This window comes from Dasypus novemcinctus, chromosome 25, assembly GCF_030445035.2.
Source record: "Dasypus novemcinctus isolate mDasNov1 chromosome 25, mDasNov1.1.hap2, whole genome shotgun sequence".
NCBI lineage: Eukaryota > Metazoa > Chordata > Mammalia > Cingulata > Dasypodidae > Dasypus > Dasypus novemcinctus.
The window spans coordinates 46,349,123-46,376,286 of NC_080697.1; the positions used below are offsets into that span (position 1 = coordinate 46,349,123).

General features: G+C 35.6%; 1 pseudogene; it reads right to left on the reverse strand.

Moving 5' to 3' along the window:
• Positions 1–23,907: 23,907 nt before the first annotated feature.
• LOC101423448 (ornithine aminotransferase, mitochondrial pseudogene) lies at positions 23,908–24,575 on the reverse strand (annotated as a pseudogene).
• Positions 24,576–27,164: the final 2,589 nt, after the last annotated feature.

A 27,164-nucleotide genomic window follows, 5' to 3' on the forward strand; every position in this document is an offset into this window, starting at 1 on the left:
AGTTGTTTCAGACAATTCCTGTCTATTTAATAGTTGTTCAGCTAGAAGAACTGAGTCCTGGAATTCACTTCTCTGTCATCTTCCCACAATCCTTATTTAGATGTTTTAATGTGTATTTTATTTATTCTTCATTAAAAAGATTCAATGAAATACATAGTTTACAGTTATTTTACAACTGTAGAGCTGAAAATCAGTGAGATTGGTAGCTTGCCCAAAGTTGAACTACTAGAATACTATAACAATGGAATTGAACACAGGTCTTTGAATTCGTAAATAAGGGTTTTAAAGTGAACAGAATTGAGAAGATCGATTATCTTTATGAACATCTACAAATACAAATATTTATCAGGGAGAAAACAATGCCATACAAAGTTTAACATCAATATGTGTGGAGGGACATTTAAAAGCAAGCCCATAAAAAGCAGGCTCTCCCTTTCAAAAAATGAGATGTTCCAGAAAAGTTGCACCTGATCATGAATTGCCCCATCTTCTGTTTCTCCCTTCTCCCCAAAAAACAGCAAAAATTTGAAATGCTTTAAAGTTTTGAGATGTGACTAAAAGACACTTTGTTCTTCCTATGTGTGGAACACACTTTAAGTGACAGGGAACCCCCTTTATTGCAAGCACCTCTGAAGAAAATTCCTCAGAGCAGCACATCTACTTCTGCAGATGAAGATAATGACTACTTCTTTAGAGGAAAATTGTTATTTAGGAAATGTGAATATTAAATGTATTAGTCAGGGTTCTCTAGGGAAACAGAGTCAACAGGAGATCTCTGTCAGTAGTATGTGATTTTACAAGAGTCTCTCACGTGACTATGGGGAAGCAAAAGTCCAGATTCCACAGGCTGCAAACCAGGACTCCAATAAAAGTCCAGTGAAGGTCCTTGATGAGTTTCCAAGAGACATTGGTTGTCCAAAGACGAGCTGGGAAATTCTCCCTGAATGCTGAAATCACTTCCCCTTTACGACATTCAATCTCCCCGACTGATGTAAGTGTAATCAGCTATCTATGCAGTAAATTCATTGGCGACTAAAGTCCATAAATGTCCTTTTACAATTAGCCCAGTGTTTGCTTGACCAAACAACTGGGCACAATTACCCGGTGGAGTTGACACATTGGCCTAACCATCACTTTAAAATTCCTATGTTTTTAAAAATATGAGATCTTTTAAGTATGCTTTAGACCAAGGTTCTCCACTGGTATCACTTTACCATTCACACTCCTATCCAGAAACTGTAGTTATTTATTCAACAAACATCTATTGACATGAATTATGTGCCAAACACAGTCTAAAGTGTTGTGAAGAGTGAAATAAGACTCATTTCCTGCCCCAATGAGTTCACATTCTTTTGGAGGAAGAAGGAAGGTTAGTAATATAATATGGTATATATAATTGCAGATTTGAATTTAATTGAAGTAAGAACACACAAAAGAGATGAAGTCAATCTGCTGAGAGACTCAGAAACAGTGTCACAAATGGGGTAGCATATAGCTTTGACCTCAAAGGATAGATAAGAGCATAAAAGATAGGATGAGACTTTCAAGCATAAGCATGGAGGAATGAAAATATGTTATTTTGGAGAATAATAAAAGAACCATTTTGACTTTGAGAGCCTACTATGGGAAAGCAGTTAGAGCACAAGAGGGCAGAGACGACAGTAGTAGAGAAAGACAAATGAGTTTAAGGAATGTTTCACAAGGTATGGGATCTTAATTCGGTGTAGGGGTGAGAAGAGAGAGCTGTCAAATGAACTGCTGGAGTTTTTAATTTTGTTTTATTTTAATACGGAAATCCAAGTAATTTATTTTTTATTGAGAGAGGATATAGATGAGAAAACATATCAGGAAAGACAATGATAATGAGTTCAAATCTGGGTATCTTAACTGAAAGGTGTTCAGGATAGTAATAACATACTCTTAGACTCAGTTTTGTTATAAGGAGCCCTGGAAAATATTTTCTTCATTGTCCTGACCATAGCATCCTCAGTATTATCACTTATGCTATTTTTATCTTTAACATTCTTCTCTAAAAATACTAACAAAAGGGTCAAAGAAGAACTCATCTGTAACTGTGAATATATTTCATCAGGTAATTTTCCAGGATCCAAGGTATAGAATCAGTTCAAATATAACAGATCACTGAAGAGGGAAAAGGACATTGAATACTTGGAAACTGCCTAGAAAGCAGATAGGATGGGATATTGAAATCAAACTCTATTGAAACAACTAGGTTGCTCTGGGACAGCCCAACAAATCTCTGATAATTCTGTACATGTTTACTACATTCTTGAAAACCTATTATTTAGTATCTACTAAGTCAGATGCTTTAAAAACCTACAATATTTGATCTGCACACCTTTTTCCATACTGTAATTAATAACAGCGTTTTCTAATATGCAAACTGAAGAGCTAGGGATTTAGAAAACCTACCCAGGCTCAACTAGGAGTACATTGTAAAGTGTAATTATCTTACTCCATGCATGGGCCCTAATCCTCCTAACAAAAATTCTAATAATAATTTACATTTTAAGGGATTTTTCTTGTGGACAATGATTTCTATTTACAAACCATAAGATTACTTTATGTTTTCCTTTCCAAAGTTAAATCCTCCATTTTCAAGATGATACCTTCAGAGTGTTCTAGGAGATATACTTGTGTTGTGGAGAACTATTCAATAGCACATAGTTCGCTATGAAAAGTTTATCATTGGGTGTTTTGACTTTAAGGGAATAGATGTGTGGAGGCTGTTAAGGCATTACAGAGCCCCTTTAAAAACTCAGAATCAGATCACACTGTGTTTATTAACTTCAAGAATTTATAAAAGAAAGCATAAGAATAAGAGTTACCCAATTGTTTTCCCACTTTCATTTAAATTTTTGAAATCTTAGAAAAATCTTTCCACTGGCAAGCTGTAGAATTTCCTCTTCAGTCCTACCTTTCTCAAAATTTTCATCAACAACCTGTTTTAGGAAATAGACAAAATGATAATCAATAATCATTTCCACAGTAATTCAAAACAAAGCAGAAAAATAAATGTACTAAATACCTGAATAAGAGTCCAAGGGTTTTTAGGACAGGTAGGAAAAATAAGTCAAAACTGAAAAGCTGAAATCTAATTGGTTCAACTGTAATGCCAGGAGCTTTATATAGGTTCCAAGCACTAGGCCCGTGATGGGCTGGGAAAACAAAGCACTACATGTATAATGTATTTTTTGAGACATCAACTTGTGTTTTGTTGTCATTGGTATAAAAATAATTGGTAAACATTTTTCTCCTCCTCATGCAGGAGATCTTTATTTTTGAGTCTAGGTTCATTCAATTAAATGAATCTTTAACATCTTTTAGATTGCTGGGCTACAAATAATTGTCAGATATCCATCTGGTAAATCCTAAAGAAGGTCAAAGTTTGGAATGGAAGAAAGAACTGGACCTATCTAGAAACAGTGAAATTAGTTTCATGTGACAAAACAATAAGGTGTGAGTGTTGTAGGAGCTTACCACCTAGAGATGTGACCTTGGGAAATGTGGCAAGAGATTTCCGTAGTTACATTTGTCATGGAAGGAAAAGGTGGATACAAATCAAGCTGATGACATGGTCTTGGACAAAGAGCATCTCAGAAGCAAAGGTAATGGGCCATTGATATTGAGGTTTATATATATGAACCTTGTTCTTGTGAAATTGAAACTTAGTCTAGTATTATGTATTGCCTAAAATTTACCTCCTGTCATTTTATTTTCTTGTGACATCCTTATGTGTCTTTGGTATTAGGGTGATGTTTGCATCATAGAATGAGTTAGGCCATATTCCCTCCACTTAGGTTTTTTGGAAGAGTCTAAGCTGGATTGATGCCAGTTCTTTCTGGAATGGTTGATAGAATTCCCCTGTGAAGCCATCTGGTCTTGGGATCTTCAAAGTTGGGATGTTTTTGATGACTAATTCAATGTTATTATTTGTGATTGGCCTGTTGGGTTTATAAATTTCTTCTTTCATCACTGTAGGTTTCATCACTTCTGTGTTCATAGAAATTTGCCCATCTCATCTAAATTATCCATCTTATTGGCATACAAGTTTTTTCAAAGTACCCTTTTATGATACTTTTTTATGTCTGTGGGATCAGTGGTGAAATCTCCTTCCTCATTTCTTATTTTATGTATTTGCATCTTCTCTCTCTCTCTTTCTCTCTCTCTCTCTCATTTTGCTGATCTAGCTAAGAGTTTGCCAATTTTATTAATCTTCTCAAAGGACCAGGTTTTGGTTTTGTTCATTTTTTTTCTAGTGTTTTTTATTCTTAATTTCATTTAGCCCTCCTCTAATCTTTGTTATTTCCTTCTTTTTTATTTCTTTGGGATTAGATTGTTTTTCTTTTCTAGTTCATCCTAGTGCACAGTTAGTTCTTTGATTTTAGCTCTTTCTTCTTTTTAATATAGGCATTTATGACTATAAATTTCAATCACAACCCTGCTTTGGCTGCATCCCATAGGTTTTGATATGATGTGCTCTCATTTTCATTTGTTTCACAGTACTTATTCTTTTGCAATTTCCTCCTTGACCCAATGATTGTCTAAGAGTCTTTTGCTTAACTTCCATATCTTTGTGCCTATTCTGGTTCTCTGCAACTTATTAATTTCCAGCTTCATTCCTTTGTGGCAGAGAAATTACTTTGTATAATTTCAATCCTTTTGAATTTATTGAGACTTGTTCTGTGACACAGCATGTGGTCTGTTCTGTAAAATGACCCATATGTGTTTGAGAAGAATGTATATTCCACTGTATTTGGGGGTAATATTCTGTATTTGTCCATAAGGACTAGATCCTGTAATGTATTATTCAAGGTCTCTGTTTCTTTAATGACCCTCTGTTAAAATGTTTTGTCTAATGGTGGTAATGGTGTATTAAAGTTCCCCACTACAATTGTAGAGGCATCTATTTCTCCATGCTTTTTCCCAATGTTTGCCTCATGTATTTTGGGGCACCTTGGTTACATACATAATGTTTCTGACTGTTCTTTCTTCTTGATAGATTACCCCTTTTAATGACATATACTGTCCTTTGTCTCTTAAAATAGTTTTGCATTTTAGGTCTATTTTGCCCAATATTTGTATAGCTACTCCTGTCCTTTTTTGGATATTGTTTGCAGGTAAAATTGTTTTCCAACCATTTACTTGCAACCCCCTTGCATCCTGGGATAAGGTGAGTTTCTTGTAGACATAAATCTATGTCCTTTGATTGGAAAGTTTAATCCATTAACATGTTAATATTGTCAAGGCATTACTTACATTAGTTATTTTTTCTTTAGGTGTATATATGTCATACTTGTTTTTCTCTTTTTATCTTTTTAGTTATTCTTACTAATACTCTTCCTTTCTACCCTTCCTCCAACTTTCTCTCATCTGTTTTTTGTTTTTTTTTTTTTCCTTTCAACTTGCGGAACTCCCTGTAGTATTTCTTGAAGGGCAGGTTTCTTATTGACAAACTCTCTTAAATTTATGTTTATCTGTGATTATTTTAAACTGTCCCTCATTTTTTAATAACAGCTTTGCTGGATACAGAATTCTTGGTTGGCAGGTTTCTTTTTCTTTTAGCATGGTTTCAGATGAGAAATCAGCACTTAATCTTATCAAGTTTCCCTTTCAGTATTCTCTCTTTGTCTTGAGCATTTGGCAATTTGATAAGTATACATATCAGATAGGCCTGTTAGGATTCATAGTTTAGAATCTTCCTGGACATACACATCCATGTCCCTCAAAAGAGTTGGGAAATTTTCAGCCATTGTTTCCTCCAACACTCCTTCTGCCCTTTCCCTTCTCTTTTCCCTCTGGGATGCCTATACTGTGTATGTTTGTTCATTTCATGTTGTCATTAAATTCCCTGAGTCCCTGCTATATTTTTTCCATTGTTTTATCTACTTGTTCTACTATCTGTGCATTTTCAGATGTACTATCTTTGACATCACTAATTCTTTCCTCTCCCTGTTTAAATCTGCTGCTATGTGCTTCTAGCACTTTTTAAAAAATTTTAATGTATTCATTTATTTAGAGAATTAGATAAACCTCATTTTACAAAACCAAAACCATAATAGTTTTGTAGAATTAGAATGTGTTCAAGAAACCAGTCAAAGTTTATCTGGATTAAACTTCGAAGTGGAGATGCTTGTGCTCCTCCAAATAGCCATCAATTTAGGAATATTATGTTCCTACAATATGTGATTAAACAATAAATACACTTTCTTCTGCTCTCAACAACTGAGGAAGAAATTCTCTCTTCTGATGCACCAACACCATTTCCTTTTTGCTGTTCTTTTCCCTTCTCTTTTCCTTGGTTTCCCCTTTCCATGGAGCATCTTTAGTTGCAATTGCTCATCCCTAAAATCTTGATGTGCATCTCCGTAGAAGCCATGAAAACATAATATCCCCATGAGTGCAAAATAAGTGTTATGCTTTGGATACCAGTTTCAAGTCTTCTTCCTCTTGGCCAAAGGCAGTTTACTAAATAGTTTCACTACTTCCATTGATTTGGAATCAGTGGTTCTGGCAACTTCACCAAATAGCCAGGCACTCAGACAAGACATGCACAAGGCATATTCTGAAAGTGAAAACATTTCTTGTGCATTAAGGAACAATATTCTCTGGCCCTGACCTTTTTTTCCCTCATGCCACTTTCCCAGAAATTCAGTGCATTTTTGATTTCTTGCATTTTGTCATTCATCATCAGATCCATTATCTTTTTATGTATGTTCACAATTTCTTTGGTATGCTTCCCCAGTGTCTTCTTAATATCCTTTATCTCTCCCTTCACTTCATTAAGTTGATTCATTATATTTGTTTGGACATCAATGATTAGTTGTTTCCACATTTTTCATCTCTTCCTGTTTTTAGTTTGTTCATTTACGTAGGCCATATCTTCCTTTTCCTTGTATGGCTTGTAATATTTGTTGGTGTCTGGGCATCTGTTTATCTTGATGGGCTTATGCAGATGGTTAGCTTCTCTTTCTAATCTAGGGTTTTATGTTATGTTATTTTATTTTATTTTATTTTATATTAAGTTTCCTCTTTGACACTTGGTTCCACTTATTCTATATCCTGGTAGTTTTCCATGTTCCCTTGAAAAAAATATTTAAAATATTGGAAAGGAAAGAGGCTAAAGGAGAAACAGAATAATAGTAATGATTTTAAAAGATAGAATCAGAACCATAAAAGAGCCATGAAAAAAAGTAACAAGAGTGAAAACTCATAAAACTACAAAGGAATAAATATTAAAAGGCTGGAATAAAAAAGTGAAACAAGAAGAAAAAAATAGAATAAAAGAAATCACCAGAAAGATGAGAAGAGAAGGGAAAGAAGAAGGAAAAAAATGAAGTCCAACAATGGAAATTAGAGTGAATGAAAAGCAATGGAAGAAGGAAAATGAAAAAAAAAAAAAAAGAAATAAAGAAACTAAAGAGAAAAAAGAAGGAAAAGAAAAAAGTAAACAGAGAAAGAGTTAAAAAACAACCCAGGAAAAACAAGAGTCGCTCTCAGGCCACTAGGAACCATCTCAGGTTGCCAGTGCTCATTAATCTATCACCCTGCAGTCTGCCCTCCAAGGGTAAGGCACCCAGTTTTAGCAAATAAAGTTAATAATATTAATAATAAATATAAAATAACAGATTGAAAAACCTAAAACAAAAAAATCTCAGTCTATAATTTTCCTGTCACAAGATGTTGGCTGGGTGTCTGACACCCAATGGATCACTCTCTGGATCCTTTTTCTTAGAAGGTACCAAGAATTGAACCAGGGACCTAGTATACATGAAGCAGGCATTCCTCTACTGAGCTACACGCACTCCACAGGTTAGGTAGGCTTCTGAAAGCTCTCCCCACCCTTTTTTCCTCAGGCAAATTGGTCTTGTAACAGTTTGCCCACTCTCTATCCAGGTTCTCTCTCCCTCTCTCTCTCTCTCCCTCTCTCTCTCTCTCTCTCTCTCTCTCTCTCAGTGGTTAGGCTCCTTTCTGCCTACCCCCTCACTGACTTAGTTCTTCTCTCTCCCAGGGTGGTTGGTTATGATAGCCTTCCTGATCAGATCCCCCTACCCTCTCTCTGGGACCATTTCAGTGCTCCTGGGGTCTTTTTTGAGATTCAAAGGGGGTTCATCTGGCCAATCTCATTGAAAAGAAACCACTCTCAGCCCTCTGCCAGACTCCTCTTCCTCCTCAGGGGAGGACCTTCTTTCTCCACTCAATTGGCTGCAGTGAGCCAGAGGTTTTTCCAAGGCTATTCACCTTGAGGGGGGTATATGTGCTGTTTCCAGGCACAGGGGCAAGTAATTCATGGTTTTTGTTTTGTCTATTTGTCCCCCCAAACCTCTCACTCCTGGATGATGTACAGCACTTTCTGGGTCTGCAGATCCCCAAAGCAGGTCTCTCAGACAGCTTTTTGCCCTTTCTCCCTTGTTTTTGTGAGAGAGTTGAGCCCTGCCTGCCCATTCTGACTCCATCTCCATGTGCTATTTCTTGTACTGCAATTTCATGAATAAAATAAAAATCCCCTAAGCTCATTTTCAGAAGAATTTGTGCACTTAAAGTGATTACAAATTTGGTGAAAAGCAGCCACTATTTTTTCAGACTTGATATACAGATTCAATGCAATGCCAATCAAAATTCTAACAACCTTCTTTGCAGAAATGAAAAAGCTAATTATTAAATTTATTTGGAAGGATGAGGGGCCCTAAAGAACCAAAACCATCTTGGAATAGAAGAGAAAAGTTGGAGGACTCACACTTCCTGACTTTAAAGCATATTACAAACAAAGTGGTCAAAACAGCATGGTATTGGCACAAGAATAGACATATTAACCAATGCAATTGAATTGTGAGTTCAGAAATAGATCCTCTCATCTATGGCCAATTGGTTTGGACAAGGCTCCCAAGTTCACTCAATTGGAAAAGAACTGTCTCATCAGTAAATGGTTCTGAAAGAATTGGATATTCATATGCTAAAGAATAAAAGAGGACCCATATCTCATACTATATACAAAAATTAAGTCAAAAAGATCAAAGACCTCAATATAAGAACAAGGGCTATAAAATTCCTAGAAGAGAAGGTAGGGAAGCTTCTTTAGTATCTTGTGTTCAGAGAAAATATTTTGAAACTATATGTCTAATAAGGGTTTACTATCCAGAATATACAAAAAAATCCTACAACTCAATTATAAAAAGACAAACAACACAATTTTAAAATGTGCCAAAGATTTGAATAGACTTTTCTCCAAAGAGGATATACATTTGACTAAAAAGCACATGAAAAGATTGTCAACGCCACTAGCTATTAGAGAAATGCAAATCAAAACCATGAGATATCATTCATACCCACTAGAATGGCTTCTCTTAAAAAAAAATACAGAAAACTACAAGTGTTAGAGAAGATGAAGAGAAATAGTAACATTCATTCATTGTGGGTAGCAATGTAAAATGCAATAGGTGGTGTAGAAGATTGTTTGGTGGTTCCTTAGGAAGCAAAGTATAGAATTACAATATGACCTGGCAATCCCACTACTAGGATATACTCAGAAGAATTGAAAGCAAGGACTCAAAAACATACTTGCATACCAATGTTCATAGCAGCATTATTCACAATTGCCAAAGGATGGAAGCAACCCAAATGCGTATCAACTGAGGAATGGATCAACAAAATGGGGTATTATTCAGCCATGAAAAGGAATGAAGTCCTGATGTACATGACAACATGGATGAACCTTGAGGACATTATGTTGAGTGAAAAAAACCATATACAAAAAGACAAATATTTTATGATCTCACAGACATGTGCTAATTTTAATAAGCCAACTCATAGAGTTAGAAGTTAGAAAATAGGGATAGATTGGGATTAGCGAATGGGGAGTTGATGCTTAATTTATACAGAATTTCTCTTTAATTGGTTTGCAAAGGTTTGTAAATGAATGGTGGTGACAGTAGCACATTATTGTGAGTGTCATTAATAGCACTGAATTGTATACGTGAATGTGGTTAAAAGGGGAAACTTTAGGTCATATATATTACTGGAATAAAAATTCTAAAATGTGACTATAACATGGCGAACCCTATTGCAGACAATGAACTAAAGTTAATAGTACAAGTGTAAGAATATTCTTTCATGAATTATGACAAATGCATGACACTAATATAAGGTGTTAATAATAGGGTGATATATGGAAAAAAATATGCCAAATGTAAACTATGAATAATAGTTAATAGTACTATTTTAATAATTTCTCAACATTTGTAACAAAGGTAACTGTTGTTTAAAAAAATTAGTACAATTTCAAAAAAAAATGCTATCATCAATTGTAACAAATGTTCCAACCAATACAAGGATTGGGGGGCACAGTGGTGTATGGGAATCCTATGTTTTATGAATGATTTGTCTATAAAACTACACACACCCAGAAAAAGCCACTGAAATGCTTTTTGAGAAAATGTAAACAATGGTATCTCTAGGTCATGAAATCATGGGTAATCTTTTTTCTTTATTTCCATATTTTTAATTTTTCTCTAGTGATCATTATTTAATAAAAAATAAGAAGAAACAAGAAGAAAAAATACTACCACAAACAGAAGATAAAAATATTTTACATGAATTTTTGGTTAGATACTTTTAAAATACTCACATGTACTAAATCAATCATAGAAATTGTACATAATGAGCACAAAATATATGCTGAATAAACTGAAAATGGTAAAAAAAAAACATGTAAAGGACTCTTAGTCCAGGTTCTGTCATACAGTAAGCTTAAATATTATTTCCAAAATAAAGTTCATAACAAAGTGACCTCATATATAGAGAGATGCCTTGTATGGTGAAAAGTATTAAAGTTTCGAAGTTAGACTTTCAACTATGAGTTTATTTCTTCACTTAGAAAGTTGAAAAACAATATATGTGACATGTATATACAGGATTAGGTGAAGTAAGGTAATAAAGAGACTGGCACAAAGTTAGGGCTCAATAACTTATTCCTATACATATCTTATAGGAGACATATTTAGACTTTTCAGTCTTAACTAGCTTTGCTCAAGTTAAAGCACTTCTCTTTCTTGAACAGATCATTTTGTAAACATGTAACTGTAACATTAAAATATATAAGGTTTAATAGAGTAATAAGGTGGCAGGATTTATTTCTGAGAACTCTCCTACAGTCAGATTGAAGTAAATTTGCTTGCTCACTGTGATTTCAAACAGATTACATGAAATGTTTTTCCTCTCTCAAACCAGCTGTACAATTAGGTAGAGGCAAGACCCCAATAAAAAACAGATGCTGCTGCTCCAAGAACAAGCTTTTCCCAGGAACATAACTTCAAGGTCTGAAGCATGGATTATTTCCCCAAAGCAACATGATTGTTGATCACGTTTAGATTCCCAAGAACATTATTTGAAAAAGCCTGCTGACAAAATTGATTAGTGTATTTCAGCCGTGACAGGTGGTTAGTCAAACTGGCTTCAGTTCCTCAGGGAAAATGTGGAAAGCCAAAACATCTAAATTGTTAAGATTGGATTCTCGCTTATAGGATTTCTCTAATTAATAAAATAAAATGAAATATATGTGAGAAGAATGATTGATTTTTATTTTCAATTTAATGACAATGTATTTTTGTTTTATTGATCCATCTATTCTTATAGAAATATCATCCTGGCATTATAAGCAAACCTAAAAATATTGTGCCTATTTTAAAAGAATCTTTACCTATTTTGCCCACTTTTGACCTCAAAATAATAACTTTAACTATAAGGTAAGGTCATCCAGTTCAGGTATTTATATTTAACAATGATGTGAATTTTTTTTTAACATGAAAGTTTATGAAGACTATAAAGTTATTTAATAATGAATATGGAATCCATATTCCATAATAAAATCTATATACAGTTATAATAACAAATTGATCACTTATAGTACAATCTAATATTAGCCTCTAGTTCCTCTTCACTGGGAAATCGGTGAAAATCTTGCTGGTTTGGCTAAGGAACTTTTAATAGATGGTGTGGGAGGCAAATCCATTTAGATCACCATCTCATACCACACATAGAAATAAAAACTGAATTATTAAAAAGCTGAGGATAAAAAAAGCAAATGATTAAAATAAAACCCAAAGGAAAATGTAAGTAATCATATCTCTGAAGTGAGAATATTCTCCAAACTTAAAAAATTATTTTTTAAAAAGCATGAAACAAAATATTCATAGATTGAACTATATAGCATCACTTGTATGCCACAACTAGGGTGAAATTGGGAACTTTCTGGAGAGAGGGAATTATCTGTGCAGAGGTTCTAAATGAGGGTACATTTCAGAACCTGAGAGAAGACCAGGGTGTCTGGGGCTCAGGAAGTGAGGGCAAGAAGATCGAGGTGTAGGTGGATCATGAAGGTTCTCCCTGCTATACGGTCAGGAGTTTGCACTCTATTCTGTGTAAAATGGAAGTGATTGCAAGTTTTTTCAGCAAAGGAGATATGTGATATGACATGTTTTATAATCCATTTTACTTCTCTCTGGAGAATTAATTGAAAAGTGTCAAGAATGGAAATAAGCAAACTTGGTAGGAGAATTGTTTATTCTCCAATCTCAATACGACGATAGCCTGAACTATAGTAGTAGCTCTGAAAAGTATAAAACAGTAGATGGGACTTAGAAAGAGTTGTCAGGACTTTCTGATGGATTGATTGTGATTGTTTAATGAGAGAGAAGAAAACAAGAATGACTTACAGGATTCGATCTTGAGTAACTGGGTGGAAGGTGCATTTGCTCCCTATTTCTTCAAAAAACGAAGGGATGTCATAGTTCTACATAATTTACATATGGTGTTCCTTTTGTTTGAAAGTTATTCTGTCCTTTTCTGTAAAGTTCTAGGTCTTCGGGGCTGTTTCAGAAGAAATCACATAGATAGCTGCTTTGTGTCATTTCCAAGCAGAATAAATCCACTCTTCCACTGTACTCCCTTGATCTCTATATATGCACTGGTATTATATAATGCACATTTTATTAGTGTTAGCTGTTAATTCTTCCATCTTCTTACTAGATCAAAGTTTTCTTAAGGAAAGGGAATCTATCTTTTTATCTCTGTACCCGTTTCTCACAATATCCTGCATAAAAATAATATATGTCGAATAAATGTTGAATGAATATATGTGTATATATTTCCAATTGTATCATACACTAATGTATACAACAGATGTTGCTGGATACACCATCCCTTATATTTTGGCACAGTTTTGGTATGAGGGCAGTCAAATGATATTTCTTTCAGGTCCTAGTACTACACTTAGATTAGCTGTGATCCCCTTAAGACTTTCATTCTTATGGTAATTTTTGGTCTCCTTCCGCTTTTGGAAAATATGTCACATTTGTTTGTGTTACCCTATGCAACATTTCCCTCTTACCCAGACTAGAAATCTCCTCCCCTCTGTTGTGTTACCCAAGAATATATGTCCCATTCCCTACCCATTCACACATTTAAAACTTGGGAGATGTAAAGTGGAATTAAAAAGAAAAAAAACCTGTCAGAAAAAAGAAAGCAAGATTCCATAACTCAGCAAGAATTCTATTTTCAAACACCCCTCATTTACAAGAAATTGAAAAGATTTAATTTCCAGTATCATCAAAAGATGCCTTCAATAATTAGAAAATGATTTCCTTTGGAAGTAATTGAGTTCAACATATAATTTAATTGCTGTCCATTACATAAATGACAATGTAGGCAGCAAAAGTTTTTAAAATGCAGCTGCATTTCATCCAAAGCTTTATGATCATAAGAACATAGCACTTTGTAAGCTAGTAGGACTTTTAAATTTTTTTGCAAAATCTGCATTTAGCATTTTAAAAGCTTTATTTTTGGCCTGCAAATTCGTAGTGCATATACTCATTACAAGGTTTTTTTTTTCCTCTCAGCCACAGTCTTGTATTTAAGGTTGGAGCTGAACCTGGGTGAAACAGATGGTAAAATAGATATTAAAGAGGGCCCCTGTAAACCCCACGGACTGCACATATTTTCTCTCCCTCTATAATAGTCCTCCAGAAGCCTGCCATGAAGATGAAGCTCCATTGTTTAAAGAACAACATGGCCTTCAAAAATCCAGTCTAAAATGAAGATATAGTCCTTGCGAGGACTGAGCCACCAGACTATTGAGATTCCCTCATGCCCATGACTAGTATGCCTGTAGTGGAGGGTGTTGCAGGGAAAACTGACTTGGCTTGGACAATCATAATGAGGACTTGGCACCTAGAACTGCCAAAAACATTGAAACAAATCCCAGCAAGACTTAGAAGAGTCACCAGCTTCTTCTAGTCTAGTCTTCTAATCTCTTCTTCTTCTAGTCTTCTAGTCTCCTACCTAACTCCTCATAGCAAAGCTATGGATTAAGTCCGTGGGCATATAACATTCTAAAATAACATGGAGACCAATCAAATTCAACCTCAGTTGTGATAACCTTAGACCCAAAGATGACTATTGTATTATCAGCCAAAGGGGTGCTGATGCAAAATACCCAAAATTGGTTGTTTTTTTAATGGGTATTTATTTGGGGTAGAAGCTTGCAGTTAGCAGGCCATAAAGTATAAGTTACTTCCCTCACCAAAGTCTGTTGCCATGTGTTGGAGCAAGATGGCTGCCAATGTCTGCCAGGGTTCAACCTTTCTCTTTCTCTTAAAGCTGTGTCCCCAGCTTCTTCCAGTCTCAATTGTAGACTGTGATAAGTCTTATCTCTCTCCTGGAGCTCATTTCTCTCTGGCTTAGCTGCTCTATTCTCTCCACCAGGTCAGCTATAGACTCTCAGGCTCTCTCTCTTCCTGGAGACAATTTTATTCCTCTGTGTTCTTTTCCTGTGTGTTTGCTTCCCAGGGCTCCAGCATCAAAACTCCAACTCCCTCCTCTGCCATGTGGTTTTCGCTGTGAGTCCCTTCTCACCAAGGGTGTCCTACTGATGTGGCCCAATCAAAGTCCTAGTCATAATTAAATCAAGTAAAAGTGAAACCTCTGAATTCAATAAAATCTAAGGGTATCACTAGTCCAGAGAAACAGGCCAGTTTACAAATATAAACCAATATCTATTTTTGGAATTCATAAACAATATCAAACTGCTACAACAATCTACTGTGCCACAGATCTGAAAAGAAAGAAGAAAGATTGACATATTCAGGTCAATCAGGGTGTCCATACCACGTTTATTAATCTTACTAACTACCAAAAAATGCATCTGGCAATATGTCTAAAAAGTACTGATAGTTAATTTTATTGCTTTTTGTATTTTGTAAAATGGCATTTTCATTATTATGCTAAACCTGACTATTCAAATACAGTAGTTGAAGATTCAAAAGAGCCTCACAATTCCAATGTCCCAAAAATACTCTGCAGGACTTTGTAATGGCAGATATAGGCCTTTTCACATTTTGTCAAAACCTATAAATTGTAAACTATTGACCATTTTTAGTAGCAATACTTCAGTATGTGTTCATCAATTGTAACAAATGTACAACACTAATGAAAGATGTTAATGAGGAAAGATGTTAATGGGGAAAATTGAGGTATATGGGAATCCCCTATATTTTAATGTAACGTTTATGTAATCTAAAGTTTCTTTAAAAATAATAATAAAATGTGAAAAAAGAGCTTCACACCCTTTGTTCAGTAACAAAGGAAAATTTAATTTTTATACCATCTAGTCTGATAAGTAACTTGTTTCTCCTGAATTATGACACAAGCTGTTTTTTTTTAAATTTTTTAAATTTAATTGCTTTTTTTTTTTAAAGACACATAGATCACAAAAATATTACATTTTAAAATATAAGGGAAGAGGCTGTGGCTCAATCAGTTGGGCTCCCGCCTAGCATATGGGAGGTCCTTGTTTCGCATCCTGGGCCTCCTTGTGAAGGCAGGCTCACCCAGCCTGCAAGCTCTGCCCGGCCAGCAGAAAGCCGAGGAGTGCCGCCCAGCCTGCAAGCCCCACAGAGAGCGACTCAGCAAGATGATACAACAACAAAAAAAGGGAGACAAGCAAAAATACAGAAGAGTGTGCAGCGAATGGACACAGAGAGCAGACAGCAAGCAAGCTGCAAGGGGGGAGGGGAAATAAAAAATAAAAATAAATATATATAAGAAGTTCCCATAGACCCCCACACCCCACCCTACCCCACTCCTCTCACATCAATAACCTCTTTCATCATTGTGGCACATTCATTGCATGTGAATAAATTTTGGAGCACTGCTGCACCACATGGATTATAGTTTACGTAGCAAGGAACAACTACATAAATTTAGTACATATTTTCTAGCATAATGTCTAACTCACAGAATCAAGGATAATTTCATTTTATTTTTTATTCTGTCAGTGCCCTCTAGCCAAATATCATTAGGAACACAACTGTAATTGAACAAATTGGGGTTATTATTTGGAAGGATACATACCATGGGGAAATGTGGTAATCTCAGTAAGAGTTTGTTAGAAAGAGAGTTACAGGATTTGGACTTGTGATTTCATGGAAGGTTTAAGAGAGCAGGGCCATTCTTTGGTAAGGGAGATTAATTGGCATCTTAATAAATCCTCTCTACACAGAGGACCCACTAGAGTGAGGCAAAATTGTAATTGATAAAAATGTAGAAATAAACTTTTTTTAGGCAGGGGATGCTTGGTACTTTTTTTCTTGGATAATGTTCATGCTTCATCTATTTTGAGGCATGATTACAGAGTTGTCTTGTTTATGTCTTGTTCCATGTCTGATATTGCCTGATATTGATGTTCTCTGATACTGTTTATATTAAATAGGAAAACAATAAGATCTTGCTAGGAGTGACTGGCCAGCTCCTAAATTCAAGAACTGCTTTTTCTTTGTCAGAATTCACAGATATAAATTCCAACCCTACACATTTTGTTAATCACAGCATCACGGCCTACAGGTGGTTCACTATTGTCTGAGCTGAAACGAAAATCTATGACTAAATGATAGTGCTTTCACTTTCTATTAAAGCATCCTTTAGTGCTATCCTCACTCACTACACTTGAAACAAAAAATTGGAGTTCTCATTATGAATTATAAGGCATGAAGAATGGCATCTTCTACATTGCCGTTTCCTTGGGCACTTTAAACTCCTCACATTTTAATGTTTCTCATTTTGAAATTATTGTTGAAGTCTAGGACCTCAATCATTGCAAGTATTTTAAGTCAGCCACAGCTTCATCACCTTAATAATAAACCCAGGGATGCTTCTAAATCAGATTCTTTGGGGACTAGACCCAGTCATTAATATTTTTTAAAGCTACTTACATAATCTTTAAAAAAATGTTTTTAAAGAAGCTTTAGATTACATAAATGCTACGTGAAAAACAAGGGATTCTCATATGCCCCACTCCCTCTCCCTCCCACTTTCCCACATTAACAACATCCTTCATTAGTGTGGTAAATTTGTTACAATTGATAAACACATATTGAAGCATTGCTGCTAACTATGGACTGTAGCTTACGTTATAGTTCACACTCTGTCCCACACAATTTTATAGGTTTTATATGACAAAATGTATAATGGCCTGTATCTGTATTTGCAATGTCCTGCAGGACAATTCTAGCATCCCGAAAATGCCCCCTCATTAGACCCAGTCTTCCCTCTCCCTCCCCTCAGAACCCCTGGTGGCCTCTGCCTTTATATCAATGATACAATTTCTTCCATCGCCGTAATACTAATAATAAGTTTATAATAGAATAATAAGAAGTCTACTTTAGTCCATTGCTCATTCCCCAATCTTGAGGCTTTGGGGATGGTGATGCCCACTCTGTTTCTAATTGAGAGGGGGCTTAGATCCCATGGGACAGATGGATGGGACTCTTATAATCCTAATGTGAAACAGGATTGAGAACCCTGGTTTAGGATCTCATATTATAAAAATTCATATTGACGACTAATGCTTCCAATTGTACTGCTAATTACTAAGCAAAGAATTTTTTCAAACTAACCAATGAATGTGAAAGCACAAATACTAGGACATGAAGACGGTGGGAAGTGTTCAAGGTAATGAACATTATTGTTAATAATAATTTTGTTTTTATTATCATCACCATTTATTTGAATCCTCTTTTGGGGCCAAGTTATTTTTCCCGTTTGTTTGCATATCCCTATAGACTTTGGTCATTTAAGGCATTTACTGAGGCTTTTTCACTTTTTATTTCTAATGAATAGGAGAGTGCCTGGTACTTAGTGGAAGCTCAAGTCATATTTGGTGAGTACACAAATAATGAAAAGAGCATTCTTTTCATTGAGCCTGTATTCAATTGAGTTTAAAATACCATGACTTCAATTTGTACTAAATTTTGCCTTGGACATGTTGCAACTATCCAGAAACTTAGGAATTTAGGCTCCATGAATCAGTTATGATCTAAATCATCTGTTCCTCAGCAGAAATATGAAAAGATACTCAATATGTTCAGGAGATTCACCAAAACTGTAGGTTTAGAGAGTATCTGATTCACAAACCAAAAAGCTTTCCAATAATACATTTCTTCCTCTTGAATCACATGTTAATTTTTGAGCATAAAAGTATCTAAGGATAGCTACTGCACTTTTTAAACATTTGGCAAAATGGTTTGTTTCTTTAATTGTACTATTCCTCCAGAATAAAAAAGGAAAAAAAAATAATTCCTTGCCAATATCTGAAATTACAGGAATGAAGAAAATATCTCTATTCTTTGGCTTTCTTTCATGCCCTTAAAAATTCCAAATCACTAGGGCTTTTTTATTTATCTACCCAAATATTCCATTCCATCCATTCTAAGTTGTTTTTCAGTGAAACAATATGTGATCTCTATGATTCAGGATGAAAGAGGAAGTGAAGAGACACTCAATGACTGTACCTGGTTGTTTTAATGTCAACAGAGTAATACTGTAACTCAGAAAAATTACACCAAAACCTTTGATTTAATATATTGCAAAACTCTGTCAGATTGATTTCTACATATACATTCAGTAAAAAAAGAAAAGCATTAATAGAGAAAGATACTTGAATATATAAATGCTTTACATGTCATGGGGAAAATCTATTCTGAAATCAATGATGAATCTCTTGTATTTCATGCTACTTCAGGTTCAAGCAAAATATTTTGAATCTGCCTTTTTTTTAATGTGTATCAGTTGTGCTGGAAACTTTTTTCATTTATTACTCAAATGAAACTCATGATTTAGGTATCATTATCCATATTTTATGAATGAGAAAGTAATGCATGACAGAATCAGGACTCAACTGCAGATTTCTGTAATTAAAGTCCACTGATATATTTTTCTTTTTCACTGATCCACAGATGACTAGAGCTGTCATTGGTGCTGTATTATATAGAGTAAATTTATCACTAAAATTATATTTATTCAAAGGATATTTTATTGACAGCATTTTTGCCTTCTTTACTTCATTTTTTATTTTTTTTTTATTTTTGGCATTTTTAACATAGTTTTATTTTAAAGAAACACTGGAAAAATATTTTTACAAATTATAATCAAATACACATAATTTTATCATGCTAAACATTAATTATTAATTCAAATGAATGACCTCTGTAGAATACATCCTGGTATTGGCCAATAGAAGTTAAATTTACTTAATGCTAGTATTTTTACATGTGCTTAAATAACCTTTAATCCTTCTTAAAATTAAATGATTTTAATTATTCAACTTTAGGAGGTTAAGCAGATTTTCTATGTAATACATGAATGGTAATATTTTCAAATGTGAAACATTAAACCAGCAAGGAAATAATCAAAACGTATATACTGGGGAAGCGGACTGGGCCCAGTGGTTAGGATGTCCACCTATCACATGGGAGGTCCGCAGTTCAAACCCCGGGTCTCCTTGACCCATGTGGAGCTGGCCCACGCACAGTACTGATGTGCGCAAGGATTGCCGTGCCATGCAGGGGTGTCCCCGCATAGGGGAGCCCCACATGCAAGGAGTGCACCCCACACACAAGGAGTATGCCCCGTAAGGAGAGCCGCCCAGCACAAAAGAAAGTGCAGCCTGCCCAGGAATGGCGCCACACACATGAAGAGCTGACACACAAGATGATGCAACACAAAGAAACACAGATTCCCATGCCACTGACAACAACTGAAGTGGACAAAGAAGAACACACAGCAAATGGACACAGAGAGCAGACAACAGGGGGTTTGGGGGGGGAAGGGAGAGAAATAAATTTTTAAAAAATAAATCTTTTAAAAAAATGTATATACTGAAGGGGTTGATTAAAAGGCTGTCTATATTTCTCTTCCCCTCCCCTCAGAAACTGTGATAGCCACTAAGTTTCAATTTTTGAAGAATAAGTTTCATGGTTACATGTAATAGTATTGAGGACTTGACATATTGGTCTGTTTACAAGAATCGCAAGAGATTCTTGTCCCTGTAATTGAGAACATAGCAGGACTCCCCAGGATGGGAGTTTAATATTTTCTTGTTTTTTTGTATGGTTCTCCACCCACTGAAATAACACACTATGACAAGACCAACATTTATGCACAGAAGCATGTTCTAGGATGTTTATCCCCAACAGTGCACCAGTAACCCTCCCCTGCCATATTTGCCTAAAGAACATTCCCACCATTGTACTTTTAACCAAAGACTTACAAGTCCCCAGAGTTCACCTGTTCCTTCTTCCAGCCTTTCTCCAGTTCCAAGGATGGTCTAACCAACTTCCCCACTCTACTCCCCTTCACATTCCACATCATTGCACCACTTATCACCCCATCCACTGCCCAACCGCCCCCTCCCACCTTATCATAGGTTTGGCCTGTATTGAACATCAGCTCACCACACTCTACTCCCTGTCTGTCTCCTGCTACCCTATAGAATAGATGGAATTTAGGGCATTTTTAGGCTTGACGTTGTTTCTGCATGATCTTCTAATGATGATACAGGCCATCTTAAATTTTGCCAAAACCAGTGTAAACTATTGACCATGATTAGTAGCAATGCTTCAATATTTGTACATCATTTGTAAGAAATGTGCCATACTCATGTAAGATGTTACTAATAGGAGAAAGTAGGAGAGGGGGAAGGGCTGGGTATATGGGAATCTCCTATATTTTCTATGTGACTTCTCTGTAGCCTAAAGATTCTTTGAAGATAAAGGAAAAAAAAATAAGACAATGAGGAACATAAGGAAGAAATTGTCATTGTACATAAAGATAACGGACCTTACGGTGATGAAAGAATGAAATTTTTTTATTTTTTATTTTTGTATTTTATTTATTTTATTATCATTATTTTATTTTATTATCATTTTTATGTGTTTTGTGGGGGTCTTTTGGCTTTGTTTTTTGGGAGGTTTTGGATCACAGAAGGGTCACAGCTGTGGTGGGGAGGATCACTTATGTGGGGTATCAGTGACAGGGGTATGCAAGGGAAGGGATGCACCTGGTTTATAACTCTATGGCATATGAATATGTTCAAGTGATCACAGAATGTTGTCTCAATGGGTAGAGACCCACACAATAACCAAAAGAATATTGAATTTCCATCCTGGGGAGTCCTGCTATGTTCTCAACTAAGGAACAAGAATCTCTTGAGAACATAGGCAGTGCCTAATAAATGAAAACAGACCAATGTGTCAAGTCCTCAATATTATTGTGTGTAACCATGAAACTTATTCTTCAAAAATTGAAACTTATAGTTGCTTATAGAATAGAATAATAGATCTAAAACAGTAGCAAGAATCCCCCCAATCTAAAACAATAGCAAGACTCTCCTGTGTACATGGGCAGTGCCTAGCAAAGGACAGACCAATATGCCAGCTCTTGATATTGACGCTTATATTTATGAATCTTGTTCTTGTGAAATTGAAACTTAGCCTAGTATTATATTTTACCTAAGCGTTACCTTCTGAAAACCTCCTTGTTGCTCAAAATTGGCCTCTCTCTAAGCCACACTTAGCATATAAACACACTAACTTCAACCCCTGTGTGGGACATGACTCTGGGGATGCACCTCCCTGGTACCAAGGGATTATTACCAAGCACCAACTAGCAATGCATTTGCAAAAAGACCTTGAACAAAAGGGGAGAATAATAAATACAAATGACTTTTTATGGCTAAGAGATTTCAAAGTGAGTTGGGAGGTCATTCTAAAGTATTCTAAAGGTTATGCTTATACTTGAATCAGGGGGATCTCATTAACTGCCATAGTAAACAGTGCCTCAAACAAGGGAGCTCCTGAGCTTCCAGAGACAGCTGGACCCTAAAGGCAGGGCAGACAAGCTCAGGAATTTGGCCTCCTGTCAGTGGGTCTTACTTTGGAATATACACTCCTCAATTTAACAGAGTTAAACTCATTTATATTAATAATTTTCCTATACATGCCACTTCTCCCCCTTTTTTTGGAACCTGCAATTAGCACTATACTCATTAAATATATGTCTAGAGACTTAAATCTTTGTCTCTTCATATGTTGGTTGAGTCTTGAATCTCAGCAGAGTTGCAACACCTGCTCTCCAGTTCATTGGACTCTCCAAGGACAACTTAACAAAAGGATGATAGTGGACAACACCTGTAGCAATTTGATATTTTTGATGAATTCCAAAAAGATATATTGGATTATGTTTGTAAATTGATCTTTTCCTCTAGGCATATTAGATTATATTGGATTCATAGGTTTCCTTGATTAAGTAATCATGTAACCCTCTTGTGCCAGTAGGGCATTGAGCACCCTTTGGTGGGGACTCGCAGATAAAAGGCATGGTAAAAGACAGATTTGCGTGGTTTTGATGTTGGAAATTTGATGTTGGAGTTTGATGTCGAAGCCTTAAGCTGGAGCCCCAGGAAGTAAGCACATAGAGGAACAAGAAGAAGCCTGAGGAAGGGAGGAAACTAGGAAGCCTGAACCCTCACAGATGTCAGCAGCCATCTTGCTCCAACACGTGAAAATACTTTGGTAAGGGAAGTAACTTATGCTTTATGGCCTGATATCTGTAAGTTCCTATCCCAAATAAATACCCTTATAAAAGCCCACCAATTTCTAGTATTTTACATCAGCACCCCTTTGGCTGACTAATACAATGCCCATCACAAAAAACAGAGAGTATCTACAACTGCAAGCAACACAGTTTCACTCAACTGCCCTATGGGATCTAAGCCCTCTCTCAATCAGAAACAGAGTGGGCATCACCATCCTAAAATTTTCAAGATTGAGAATGAACAAACATAAGCGGGGAATGTAACTGTAGACCAAAGTAGACATATTATTATTTTAGCAATGGAAAAGCTTGTAACATTGATATAAAGGCAGTGGTCTCCAGAGATTCTCAGGAGAGAGAGAGAGAAGAATAGGTGCAACATGGGGTACTTCAAGGATATTGGAATCGTCCTTCATGACATTGCAATAATGGACACAGGCCATTATATATTGTGTGGTGCAAAGTATAAACTACAATGTAAACCATAGACCATGGTCAGTAGCAATGCTTCAGAATGTGTTCATCATTTTATAACAAACGTACCACACTAATAAAACATGTTGTTAAAAGGAAAAAGTGTGAGATGGGAGTGTGTGGGTATATGGGAATCCTCCTATATACTCAATGTAACATTTATGTAATCTAAAGCTTCTTTCAAAATAAAAAAAAAATGCTATCTATATAAAGAGATGTATTCACCTTAGAAAGCACACACACCACACATATAATCTCTACTACATCCTCCTATAGTTATATTACATAGCAAACTGCAGGTTCATAAATTTCTTCTATTGTATAGGAACTGAAAAAAATATAATAAAAAAAACTAAGTCCTTAAAGACATGCAGGAGTGGAATGTGCCTACCTTAAGAGCAGAAGCTCAATAGGTCATCATCAAAAACCTGGCACCAGCTGACTCCCAGTCTGCAACCGACAGAAAAACAGGATGGCTTGTTAATGATTTCCTCAACTCCTGAACTCCTTGATCACAAGTAGTGGTATGAAACTGATTTATCGCCATGGGTTGGTTTGGCCAAAGCCAATTATCTCAAAGTCACAGGCATACCTTCTAAGCATCATAATCTTTGATTTCTCTAATAACAATAGCATTCATTAATCCCTTTCCTCTTACAGCAGTTATATGAAGGTAGCTTCATGAGTTCATTTCTCAAGATAGCACCCATTTTGTCTGCAATTTCAGCAAGGTTTTCTTCTTTCAAAACCTTGAGGGAGGCAATGTCTACTTGGCAGCCCAGGGGATTACCACTGTATGTTAAGCATGCTCCCTGGGTTTAATGGCAAACCTTACTTCATCATCACACAGCATTGCAGATACCAGGTAGAGGCCACCAAAAAGAACCTTTCCAAGGAGAATCATGTCAAGTCTAATATTTTCATGATCAACAGCCAACCATCTACCAATTCTGGCCAAGTCTGTCTATATTTCAACAGCAGTAAACAGAACCTGGTGCCTGGTGCTGAGTTCCCACACTCCTTTCAGGTAACGTGGATCTGGAACCACCATACCTGCTTCTACTTGAACTGTTTCTCCCATAAACACAAAAACTAGCATCCTGAAAAATATGCTCCAGAGCAGGCAGATCATTATATGGCATGATTTCAAAACCTGGCATAAATGGTCCAAAACCATCAAAACTGGTGGGGTCTGTGAACTGGAGATAGCAGAAAAGGTTCTATCTCAGTAGTTTCCAGTTGCAAAAATGATGTTTGCTTTGTATTTCTGAATACCCTTAACAGTGTAGCCCCATTTATGAGCAAGTTTGCAGGCAGTATTTCCAGCCTCCGCTCCTGTATTCACAGGAAGAACTTTGCGGTTGCTCAACAGTTTAATGGCATATACCTCGTATTCACCAAGTCTATTGTTATAGGAGGCCCTAGACATTAAGGTCAGTTTGTCCGTCTGGCTTTTCAGAGTGGTCACAATCTTTGGGTGACAATGCCCTGGGCTGACAGCACTGTAAGCACTCAGGAAGTCAAAATATTTTCTGCATTCTACATCCCATAGATAAATACCTTTACTTACTCCAGGGCCACAGGTAAAGGGTAGTAGCACCATATTTAGGTATTCATTCAAAAATGTAATCAGAGGATGGAGGGCCTTGGTCTGTTTTTTTAGTTGCAATGGAGGTAGCAGAAGCAGCTGAAGAATGAACTCCACGTCAGAGTACAGCAAATATGCTAGTTTGGGAAACAGTGTGTCCTTCAAGCAGGACTGTTATAGACCAACTATCCTCTTTCTTCCCATGCTTCAGACTAGAATACAGATTTTCACTCTTCAAAAGGACCATCTATTAGCTCCTGAAAGCACCCCAAGAAAGGCCCAGCACACACAGAGTCGACAAAGCAACCTCCTTCTCCACTTCAATGATTGTAATTGTCTCTAAAGAAGACACCCAGGTATTCTGAAATTCTAGAATTCTTTATAAATCCACAAATAGAAAGAATCTATAGCAAAAATTAAAATAGAGATATCACAAGAAATGAGCCTGGAAAGAGGAGGAAATGTAAAATTTTCACAAATTTTGAATTTATTCAAAGGATACTGATAAGATTTTAAATGGATAATTATTTCACTCAGAAAAAAATATTAGAAAGACTATAAAACAAACTCTAGACTAAAAACAAACTCTGATTATATAGAGGAGAGAGGAGAACCTCCAAAACAATGAATAATTGTATGGTCAAAAATCTTGGGAAGGAGGAAAGACAGGTGAACCTGGTTTTCAGGGGCATTTTTCCCCTAGAGGAATCCACTAATAGTGAAATTAGTGTCTGAGAAGATGAGACACTAAGCAAAGCTTTTGACATACTCATTGGGTTAAGTTTATCAAAAGCAGAAGTTTTGACAGGGCCTATTTTTCCTTTATTTTTCTTTATTTTCAGAGAAGTTTTAGATTACATAAAAGTTTCATCTAAAGTATAGGAGATTCCCATATATCCCACCCCTTCTCCTGCTCACAATTTCCCCCATTAACAACATCCTTCATTAGTGTGGTACATTTGTTACAATTGGTTACAATTGGTGAAAAAATATTGAAGCATTGCTGCTAATCATGGTCTATAGTTTACGTTATGGTTTATACTTTGTACCGCACAGTTTTATAGGCTTTAACAAAATGTGGAAGGGCCTGTATCTGTCATTGCAAAATCATGCAGAGCAAGTCCAATTTGGTAGGGCTTTTGAAGATTTTTTGTAGAAAATGTATATGATCTTACCAATAGATGAAGGAAAATATTTAACAAAAGTCATATTCATGATGGAAAAAAAGTAGAAGAAAATGCATACTTTAATAAAGGGTGTCTGTTTAAAAAAACCTACCACCACCAACAACACAAAATTATGATAAACATCATACTTGTTAGTGAAATGTGGACAGATTTCCTATGAAACTAGAGATAAAACAAGGATCCCCATTGTTATCAGTTACCTTCAACATTGCCCTGGAGGTCCTAGCTATTTCAAAAGGCAATAAAAATCAAAGATATAATGATTGAATTGGAAAAATGGTCATTGGTAACGGATGTCAGACTACATATTTTGAAAGTCTAAGAGTCTACAGATTAGCTATAAGATTTAAGAGGTGAATTTAGTAAGTTTGCTAGACGAAAGGTCAAAATTTTTTAATTTGTTTTATTTCTATAAACATGAAACAAATAAAATATAAATCATATCATAAAACATTTTTAATATCTAAAATAAATCTATAAAATATATGCAAGACAACTAACCAGAAAACTAAAAAAAATTATTAAATTTAAAAAACAAATGAAGTTAGAAGACTCAATACTGTAAAGATAATTCTCCACTAGGAAATCTGTTCATTCAATAAAATATCAATTACTAGGTCATCAGGATTTGTGTTTGCAAAATAAAAAAATATTAACTTTGAAATGGAAATGGATATGTGGAAGCCAAGTATAAACAAGACAATTTTGAAAACAAAAAAGCACGAAGGGAGAGGCCTTACTTTACTTAATTTTTAGATATATTACAAAACAACAGTAACTAAAACAATATAATGTCTGTTCAAAGGTAAATGAACTGAACAATGGAAAAGAATAGGGAATACATTCAGTTGACACATACTTGGACATCTGACCTATGACAGAAAGTCACTGAAGAACTTTTAATATACAGTGCTATATCATTCAATATACATATGGAAAAAAAAGAAAGTTAACTCCTATCACATACATAGAAT